This window comes from Pelmatolapia mariae, linkage group LG7 (assembly GCF_036321145.2).
Source record: "Pelmatolapia mariae isolate MD_Pm_ZW linkage group LG7, Pm_UMD_F_2, whole genome shotgun sequence".
NCBI classification, from domain to species: domain Eukaryota; kingdom Metazoa; phylum Chordata; class Actinopteri; order Cichliformes; family Cichlidae; genus Pelmatolapia; species Pelmatolapia mariae.
In genome coordinates this window covers 60,506,167-60,514,919 of record NC_086233.1, presented here as the reverse complement: position 1 = coordinate 60,514,919, position 8,753 = coordinate 60,506,167, and positions in this window count along the sequence as shown.

The following is an 8,753-nucleotide window of genomic DNA, read 5'->3' as shown; positions in this document are numbered from 1 at the left end:
AGTGAAGCCCTGCCTTCTCAGCGAACAATTGCCAAACACGCAAAGCAGGATTTCCTCGGGTTTCAATGTGTATTCACACACGTGTCTGTTCATGATCGTTGAGCCACTCTCAGTAGGTCTTAGCCGTTTCAGGAAACAGTAACATGTGGGCCATTATCGCCTCATTAAGCATTAGCATTTAGAATCAACATAACAAATGCTAATTCAAGCCACAGTTATTTTTGACTTTACATGTTTTCTTTGCGGGTCCATGAGAAGACTGCTGGCTGGAGCACATCAACTTTTGCTTACCAGAGCAACTCAGTGCTATTATAGTTGACTAAAACTAGAGGAAAGGTGTGAAAACACGTTTTAGACTGGACTGTAATAAAAACAAAATATAGACTTTAGCTTAAAAAAGTTGCAAAGATATGACAATTGCCCCTCCACGACGCAAAGCTCTTGTTCCAGCACATCCCAAAGGTGCTTTATTGGTTTGAGATCTGGTGACTGTGGATGCCATTTCAGCACAGTGAACTCACTGTCATATTCCAGAAACCAGTTTGATCTTATCTTTGTGACGTGGCATGCGATCCTGTTGGAAGAAGCCATCAGAAGATTTGTACACTGTGGTTATAAAGGGATGGGCAGGATCAGCAGCAATGCTCAGGTAGGTTACTAAAGGGCCCAGACTGTGCCAAGAGAATATTACAGCATTACACTATTACACGACCACCAGGCTGAACCGATCCTGTCTACTGATACAAACTAGAATGGACACCATGCCATACCATACCAGCTTTATTTATAGAACACATTAAAACAACAATAATGGACCAAAGTGTTGCACAGAAGAATAAATAAAAGACAAAATAAATACGGTGCATATGATGCATAATGAGGCACAGAATAAACATAAAATACAAATGAAATAAATAAAAGACATAAAACAAGAGAAGAGCATTAGCCATACAATAAAAAATACAATAAAGATCTAAATAAATACAATACAATAGTAAACATTGCACAAAGGACAGGGAGGAGAAATGGGTTTTAGTAAGATTTAGAAAAAGATTGAGAAGGTCCATGATTTCATGTTGTGTACAGCAAATTCTCTTTTGACCAGAAAACATTTCACTTCATTGTTCTTAGCTGACACGGATGGTAAGGTGTGGTCAAATGCTGCTGTAGCCCATCTGCTTCAAGGTTGTGCAATTAGAGATGCTTTCTGCATACCTTTGTTGAGTTACTGTTTCCTTCCTAGCTGGAAGCAGCCTGGCCATTCTCCTTTGATCTCTGACATCAGCAAGGCATTTTAACCCAGATAACTGCAGCTCACTACATATTTTCTCTTTGGGATGATTCTCTGTAACCCCCAGAGATGGTTATATGGAAAAATCCAAGTAGAACATCATTTTCTGATGTACTCGGATCAGCCTGTCTTGCACCAACAACTATGAACCATCACTTCACCTTTCCTCTCCATTCTCATGCTCAGTCTGAACTTCAGCTGGTCATCATGTCTAAATGCCAAAATGCATTGATTTGCTGATGGGCTGAGTGGATCAGATGCTCTAAGGTACTACTGATTTTGTACACAAGGCAGGATTTTCTCGCAGGTTTAAATAAGCAAGCTTATACTTTGTATTAAGCTGAGCTGACCAAGATATAGGACTCAAAATTCACAACGATGACATGGTCATTTTATTTTGTGTTAAAATGGATTAAAATCCAACAAGAAATATTGAGACAATACCTCTATATTTAACTGAGCTCCTGAGACCTTTACAAACCAACATTGGGGCATGAGTTTGATACTCAGGAGATAACTTGTTTTTTCAACATCATTACCAGCTTGTAGACACAAAATAGAAAATGTTACCTCATGAATGTTCAGGGACTAGTTATTATTTGGTTAGGCAGATATTTGGCTACATACAACCTGACAGTCAGAGACAGGTCATGTGAAAAAGAAAGTATAAACATGGCATGCAATCTTGTGAACAGCTAAGTTTACTAAGTGTTGTAGTCGTTTGTAGAACCACCTTTAACAGCAATGACTTGAAGTAATTGTTTTCTGTAAAACTCTATGACCATATTAGTCTCACAAATCATTGTGGAGGACTTCTGGCCTTCTCTTCTTTACGGTGCTGATTCAGTTTGTTGATGTTTGCATTAGCAGTCCATTACATGACAGCACTCTTAGGGTTCAGTCACATTATTTCAGGTGTACTGAGGTCTGGACTTTGACTGTGCCATTGTCACATCTTGACTCTTCTCTTTTTCAGTCATTCTGTTGAAAATTTGATGGCGTGCTTGAGATCACTGTCCAGTTGGATAATTTGGGCCATGCTTTAGCTGTCGGATTGATGACCTCGTTGTTGACTCACTGACTGCAAGGTGCCCAGGTCCTGTGGTTGTAAAACAAACCCAAATCATCATACATCCACGACTTGATATTTTGTATGAAGTATTTGTGGTGACATGTTATATATATTTTTTTGCAAAACATGGCGCTGTGCATTATGGCCAAAAATCTCCACTTTGGCAGTGTCTGTTCAAAGGACATTCTTCCAGAAGTCTTGTGGTTTTTCAAATGCAGCTTTGCAAACCTAAGCCGTGCTGCTATGTTCTTTGTAGAAAGAAAAGGCTTTGTCTTAGCAACAATTCCAGAACCCATTCTTGTTCAATCTTTTTTAAATTTTGCTGTCATGAACTTTAACATTTAACATGCAAGCTGAGGCCTGTACAGCTCTTGGTTATTTTGCCTTTTCTCTGAGCATTGCATGGTCTGATCTTTGGATGAATTTGCTCTGACATTCACTCCCCTGAATGCTCCAGACTAGCAAATGGTCAAAACTTTTGCTCATATTGAGGTGGTCACAGTGCTGATCAGCTTCTCAAGTACACTTGATTAGCAGCATCTGGCTGCTATTTAGCTTCTTTTTATTACTATGGAAGCATTAAGGGTGTACTTATTTTTCCACAGTACTGCATAGAGTTGTGTGAAAACTTTGTTTTTCAGATGGCTGTATGTCACTGGTCTTCTATGAAGTGACAATGAGGGACTGGGGTCACCCCACATGATTCGTGCTAAACATCCTGTCAATCTATAACGCTGCACATGTGCCACACACACAACTTCCTCTCTCGTTTGTCTATTGTTGTTATTCATTTTTAAACAGAGGAGATCCACTCCACCTTACTGTCAAACATGGCCACGTCAAGCCAAAAACTGCAGCCCATGTCAGCAGACAGTCTGACCCTGGAGAGGAAAATTTAGACTTTGCCAATATAATGTGAGCAGCTTATTTTGATCAGTTGTGCCTCTTTTTTTTAACCACTGCCACTCCCTTGAGGTCATGTCAGTAAAGTTTGGTTACAAAGCAATTACATGATCACTGTTGTGTCTTGTAATAATATCCTCAATACTTGTTATACAGTAGGAAAACATGTGGGTATTTATAGAGCAACCAGATACTCCGCATTATGTCATAAGAGCAGAGAGCCAAGTCATAAACATGAATGTAGGAACAGAAAGAAACCAATGGTAACAAAAAGAAAACAAAGTCATACTGTCTTTTTATTAACTTGCGGTGACTAGATTTAAAAACTATGTCTGGTTTGGTATCTCCTGCCCACGTGGACAGACATGAGGCAGAGAGACTGGGGTTGTAGCCCAGTCCCAGGGCTCTCACCACAGCACTCGCTGGCATCTCCCAGAAAACAGCCATAAAACAGAAAATATCCTCAACACAGATGCTGACATTCCTCACCACTACCATCAGTCCCCCATTTGGAAAAAAGGAGGGTTGTTTTGTTCTCTGCCATACCACCGGTGCATGTGTTTTGGAGAGAGTTTCCTTTATTCAGCATGGATGGGTTTTAGTAAGGAAAAAATGTGAAGTTTTAGCTCTTCCAGTAAGGACATACAACTGAAAGCAATCATCAGCTCTAAGCGCATCAAGCTGGGCAGATTGAGAAGATTTTGATGGTTAATATAACAAAGTTTAAGGGATTTGACTTCTGTGGTTACATTTTTATCCACTACTGTCAATAACGCCCGTTTATTTTTCAACCTTCACATTCATACGAGAGACAAACAATTTGCCTTTTTTACATCAGAGGAAACAGTATAGAAGCCATCTGGCATTAAAACAAGTACTTACAATATGTCGTTATACTGGGTTTTATATTATGAAACCCACTTATATAAGCTTAAGAAGTAAGAACTTTGACTGTTTTTATTTTCTGCCTCTGGATATTTCACGTTCCATCAAACACTCACCCTGTCACAGATGCAGCTCCCTTAAAATCACAGGTCATGTGATATACTGTGACCTCTCACACCTGAGCTTTTATCCAAATTGTTGTCTTGACCCCTAAAAAAGTGATTGTTAAGGTCACTTCTGACTCCTCGTGTACACTTGGCCATAAAATCTATCTGGTTTTACTATCCAAAGTTGACTTCTGTTAAACTTACATAGACGTAGCCCTTATTTTGAATGTTATAGCATCCTCACCTTCAGGGCATCATAAGCATATAAATGCACACACATACAAACGTGAACAAGGATTCTGGTTTTCCTTAAGATATGATAAACTTTATTGATTCCACAAACTGAGCATATGGATCGACAGAAGAGTGGAACATGTTCTGGGAATTCCTGTGGGCCTTTTGATTCCTTTTTTTTTCCCACCGTGAAAACTTGTCACCATAGGAATCCATTTTAACAGAATGACTTCAAGCTGGAGCGAGGAAACTACAAACTTTTAACAACTGCCTTTCAAGCCTGCAGGGGGGATGGCAAGAGTTTGATAGTGAAAAGAACAGTGGATTTTAGAGGCTTGCTTAAACTCAGTCTGTTACATTGTATATTTCTAATAAAAGTGAAACATATCGCATGAAAGTGAATGACAAGCACTAAATGAAACAATGTAGCAGATAAGAAAATGTTTTGAATATAACTTCATTTTCAGTATATGATTACAACGTAATACTGTCAGCTGTTGTGTTGCTGTGATTACTGTAAAGTGTAGCGCACGTCCTCAGCTGTACTCTGAATTCAAAAACAGCTTTGTCACAATTCCTGTACTCCTTGCACCACACAGGTTCAGGAATGCTGTTATTTTTAGAATTTTAATGTTTACCCTAACAGAGACCAATGGCCAGACATAATTAATGAATATGGCAATCTTAAGAGCAGCAGCTAAGGCTTATACATAAACTGGAAACCACATTACACGTCCACAACAATCAAAGTCTAAAGAAGAAATAACTGAATTATGGCGCTTCTAAGTGAATAATTTTAGTTTCAACATCGACATTTCCCTTTACAGTCTTTACACTTGCTAAAGTAAATCATTGTACTATGGTACTACAGCTGTACTACCTCTGTTAATTTGAACACCCGCATTTACATCATTTAACTGTATTCACAAAGAACAGTACATTACAATTTACATTCCATTTCCTGTATTTTTACAGCTATTTGTTTCAGTGCCTGACTTTCACCTTTTAGAAACTATCATATTATTTATTGTATATAATTGAGAGAGTTGTTAAAGTGAGGCAGTTTAGTTAAGTGCATAGACAGTGCTCACAAAGAACTTGTTGACAGAAAATCTAATCCAGGAGACAAGCAAAAGCTTCCTAACAGCATCCACTGCAGAAACACTTGTACCTTTAATTACATAACATCACAACTCCTGTCAATAAGATAGAGACGGTTCTATATTTACTTGTTACACATATTGCAAGTCTCAAAAGCAAGCTGTGGTCAACACATTGTCCTCTATTTAAAACTACAATGATTCCTCCTACTCAGTGGCTGACTCCCATCAGTTTTAAACGTGACACACCACAGCCCATACGTCAACACATCACATATGGAAACTGAGTTATCCTCGGAGAGAGAATGCAATCTGTTGCAGACGCTCTTAACATTGTGTATATTCCACAGAAGTCTTCAAACAAGCTGTGGATGGCTAATGAATGAGCTAATGTAAACTAAAGTGCCCTTTCCCTCAGGCCCTCTGTATCTCTTGCAGTCTTTTTCTTCATCTCCTCTTCCTTGACTTTCATCCAGAGTGGCCTATCTTTCTTTTCTAATTTCACATCTCTTTACTCTTCCCTTTGTTCCAATCCTTTCCTCTTCCCTATGTCCTTTTTCAACCCACCCACATCCTGGTGGGTTCAGTGAGTTGGAGTATCTCCCCAAAGTATTAACAGTGGTTCCATGTGAGCCTCTGGAATTTCCTTTATACTGTGTGCAGCAGGTCCTGCTCTCCTCCTGAAGGATCCCATGGACTTGTTTGCTTCTGTATACATCTTACAATGATCAGGGCAACATTAATGAAAAGGGAAAGATTGGAGAAGGTCTGAGACGATGTGAGTGACATAGTTAGACAAAAAACTCTGATGTCGGCCAATTGTGTGGCTCACTATTATCAGGGTTCAGTGAGCTTGACCTCCACTCATAAACACTGAGATGTGGACACACACAGAAACACTGGGATATATACACAAACGAAATAACACTGAAGCTAGAAAGTTATAAACACGAGTATTAATTTGCTAAAGCAAACAAACAGGAAACATATTAACGTGCAAAGTTTCGGAAATAATTGCAGATAATTTCCTCCCCCTTTCAAATTTGGAAAAAAATATTGCATCCACTTCAATATGAGCAAGCTTACTAAAAAATTCACCTGTTTCTTGCCGGTAGTTGCAGGGATATGCGCTAAATATATTCATACTGTCATAAAGAATATTTGAATTTTCACAATGTCCTTGATGCACTCAGCCATTTATAAGAAAATACATGCATAAGAAAATGTTTTATTGCTTCTCTCTTTATGTCAGTGAATAGCCACAGCCACACAGATCCAAAATGACACATGGAACCAAGAAAATAGCTGCATGGTGAACATCATGTACACAAATACCCTGCTATTTAAAAATAAAATTTCGGTGTAAAAGCCCTCAAACAGACAATGACAAGGACATTCAGCAAGCTGGCAGACTTTCGCTTCAGCTCCTGGTAAAACGCCAATCAATTTATCGCTGCTGAGCCCTTGAATCTGTTTATTTTATCTCCAGCAAGGACATGACAACTCAGATTATCTGGAGAATAAACACTGTCACTGATGGTATTCTGTCACTGTGGTTCATTTCAATAAAACCTGATGAACTTGGATGGCTATAAAGAACTGATTTCATTCTCGTGGTGACAGCACTGGTTCTTATTTATTAAATCTTTAGCTGTCTGAGTTTCTGCTCCAAGACAAATGATACAAACTGTAGAATTCCTACACTCAAAGGACAATTTTTCACGCAGACAAACTAAAATGAACCCTAGGGATGCATGAACTACAAAGTACCCCAGCAAAGACAATGTTAATCCTCTCACCATGCTGAGATTCATGGTGATGTACCTCCCCCAGACGCATGAAATAAACAGAGTTATAATTTATGACATTCCCCTTCAAGAAAGGAGAGTGACCTGGGTCAGATCAGTGTTTGGGCATTGCTGTCATTCCACACATGCTCCCTCTTGAGTCACTGGCACTCTGACGTGAATAAATGAGTGTGTGAGATGTGCATCCAACTGTGCATGCCGTTTGTATCCATCTGTACGCGTGCACACATATGAACTCTATACACATGCGTCTTTGGAAATATGGTGCTGAAATCCAGCACGCTGAAAATAAACTACAGGATTAACAAACAAGAGAGGTAATCTATCCATGTGCTGCTGTGTTGGAGAGTACTCTCCCCTCTGCTTTCCTGTCTGCAGCGGGAACAGAACTCTGTGACTTCTCTGTGAACTATTCAGCATCACCCCAACCTCGTGTGTGAGGACACAACATCCAGGGTTTGGTTTGGAGAAGCTCAGGCCCAGGAAGGAAGCTTGTCCTCTGGAGAGTCACCCTTTGGAGTCAAGGATCTGGAGTTCACTAGCCTGTTAAATTCAACACTATCCAGCAGAAGGTTGAGGAATGAGCAGAATCTAAAGGCAAAGATGCATTCTGCAAGAATGTTAAAACATTTGTTTCTTGAGCTCATGAATCATATTCAGTACAACGTTGTTAGTGTTAACTAAAGTACAATAAATCACTGTAATACTACCATGACAACTTATCTTTGACCGTTTTGATCATTAAAAATAAAATAACAAGTCTGGCCTCCGAGAATAAAAGGCTAAAAACAGTTTGCTCTCATGCTCACTATGACAATGTTAACATGCTGATGTTTGCCAGATGGACTATTTAGTTTATCAGTGTTGAGCATAATAACATTTACTTATTGCCATTAAACATGGTGTATGTAGGCTGATGGAAATGCCAACAGTTTTCAACTATTTGTCCAAAAATCAAAAGTTTGACCTGTTGGTAGAGCTAATGGGAAAAAAAAGAAAAGAACTTACTCTTTTGTAAAACTATTTCAGTCTAGACCTACAAGGTGGCTCAACCCACGTCACAGTTTTTAGTACAGCCTTGTTGTTGCTTGTTTACATGCTGCCCCCTAGTGTTAAATTGTATGTTTGTTAAGGACATGGATATGTTGCTTTTAGAAGTATATACCGAACTCGTAACAACAGAAGTGGAATCCAGCCTTATATTGATTATTTCTTCCATTTTGTTCATTATAAGTTGTTTTCATTGTTTGGCCTAAAAGTGAAGATACTAAGGTCAAATGTAACTTAAGGTTCTGTACATGATGAACCGTTTAAACAGAACATCTGCTCGGGAAAAAAACAACAAAAAAAAGA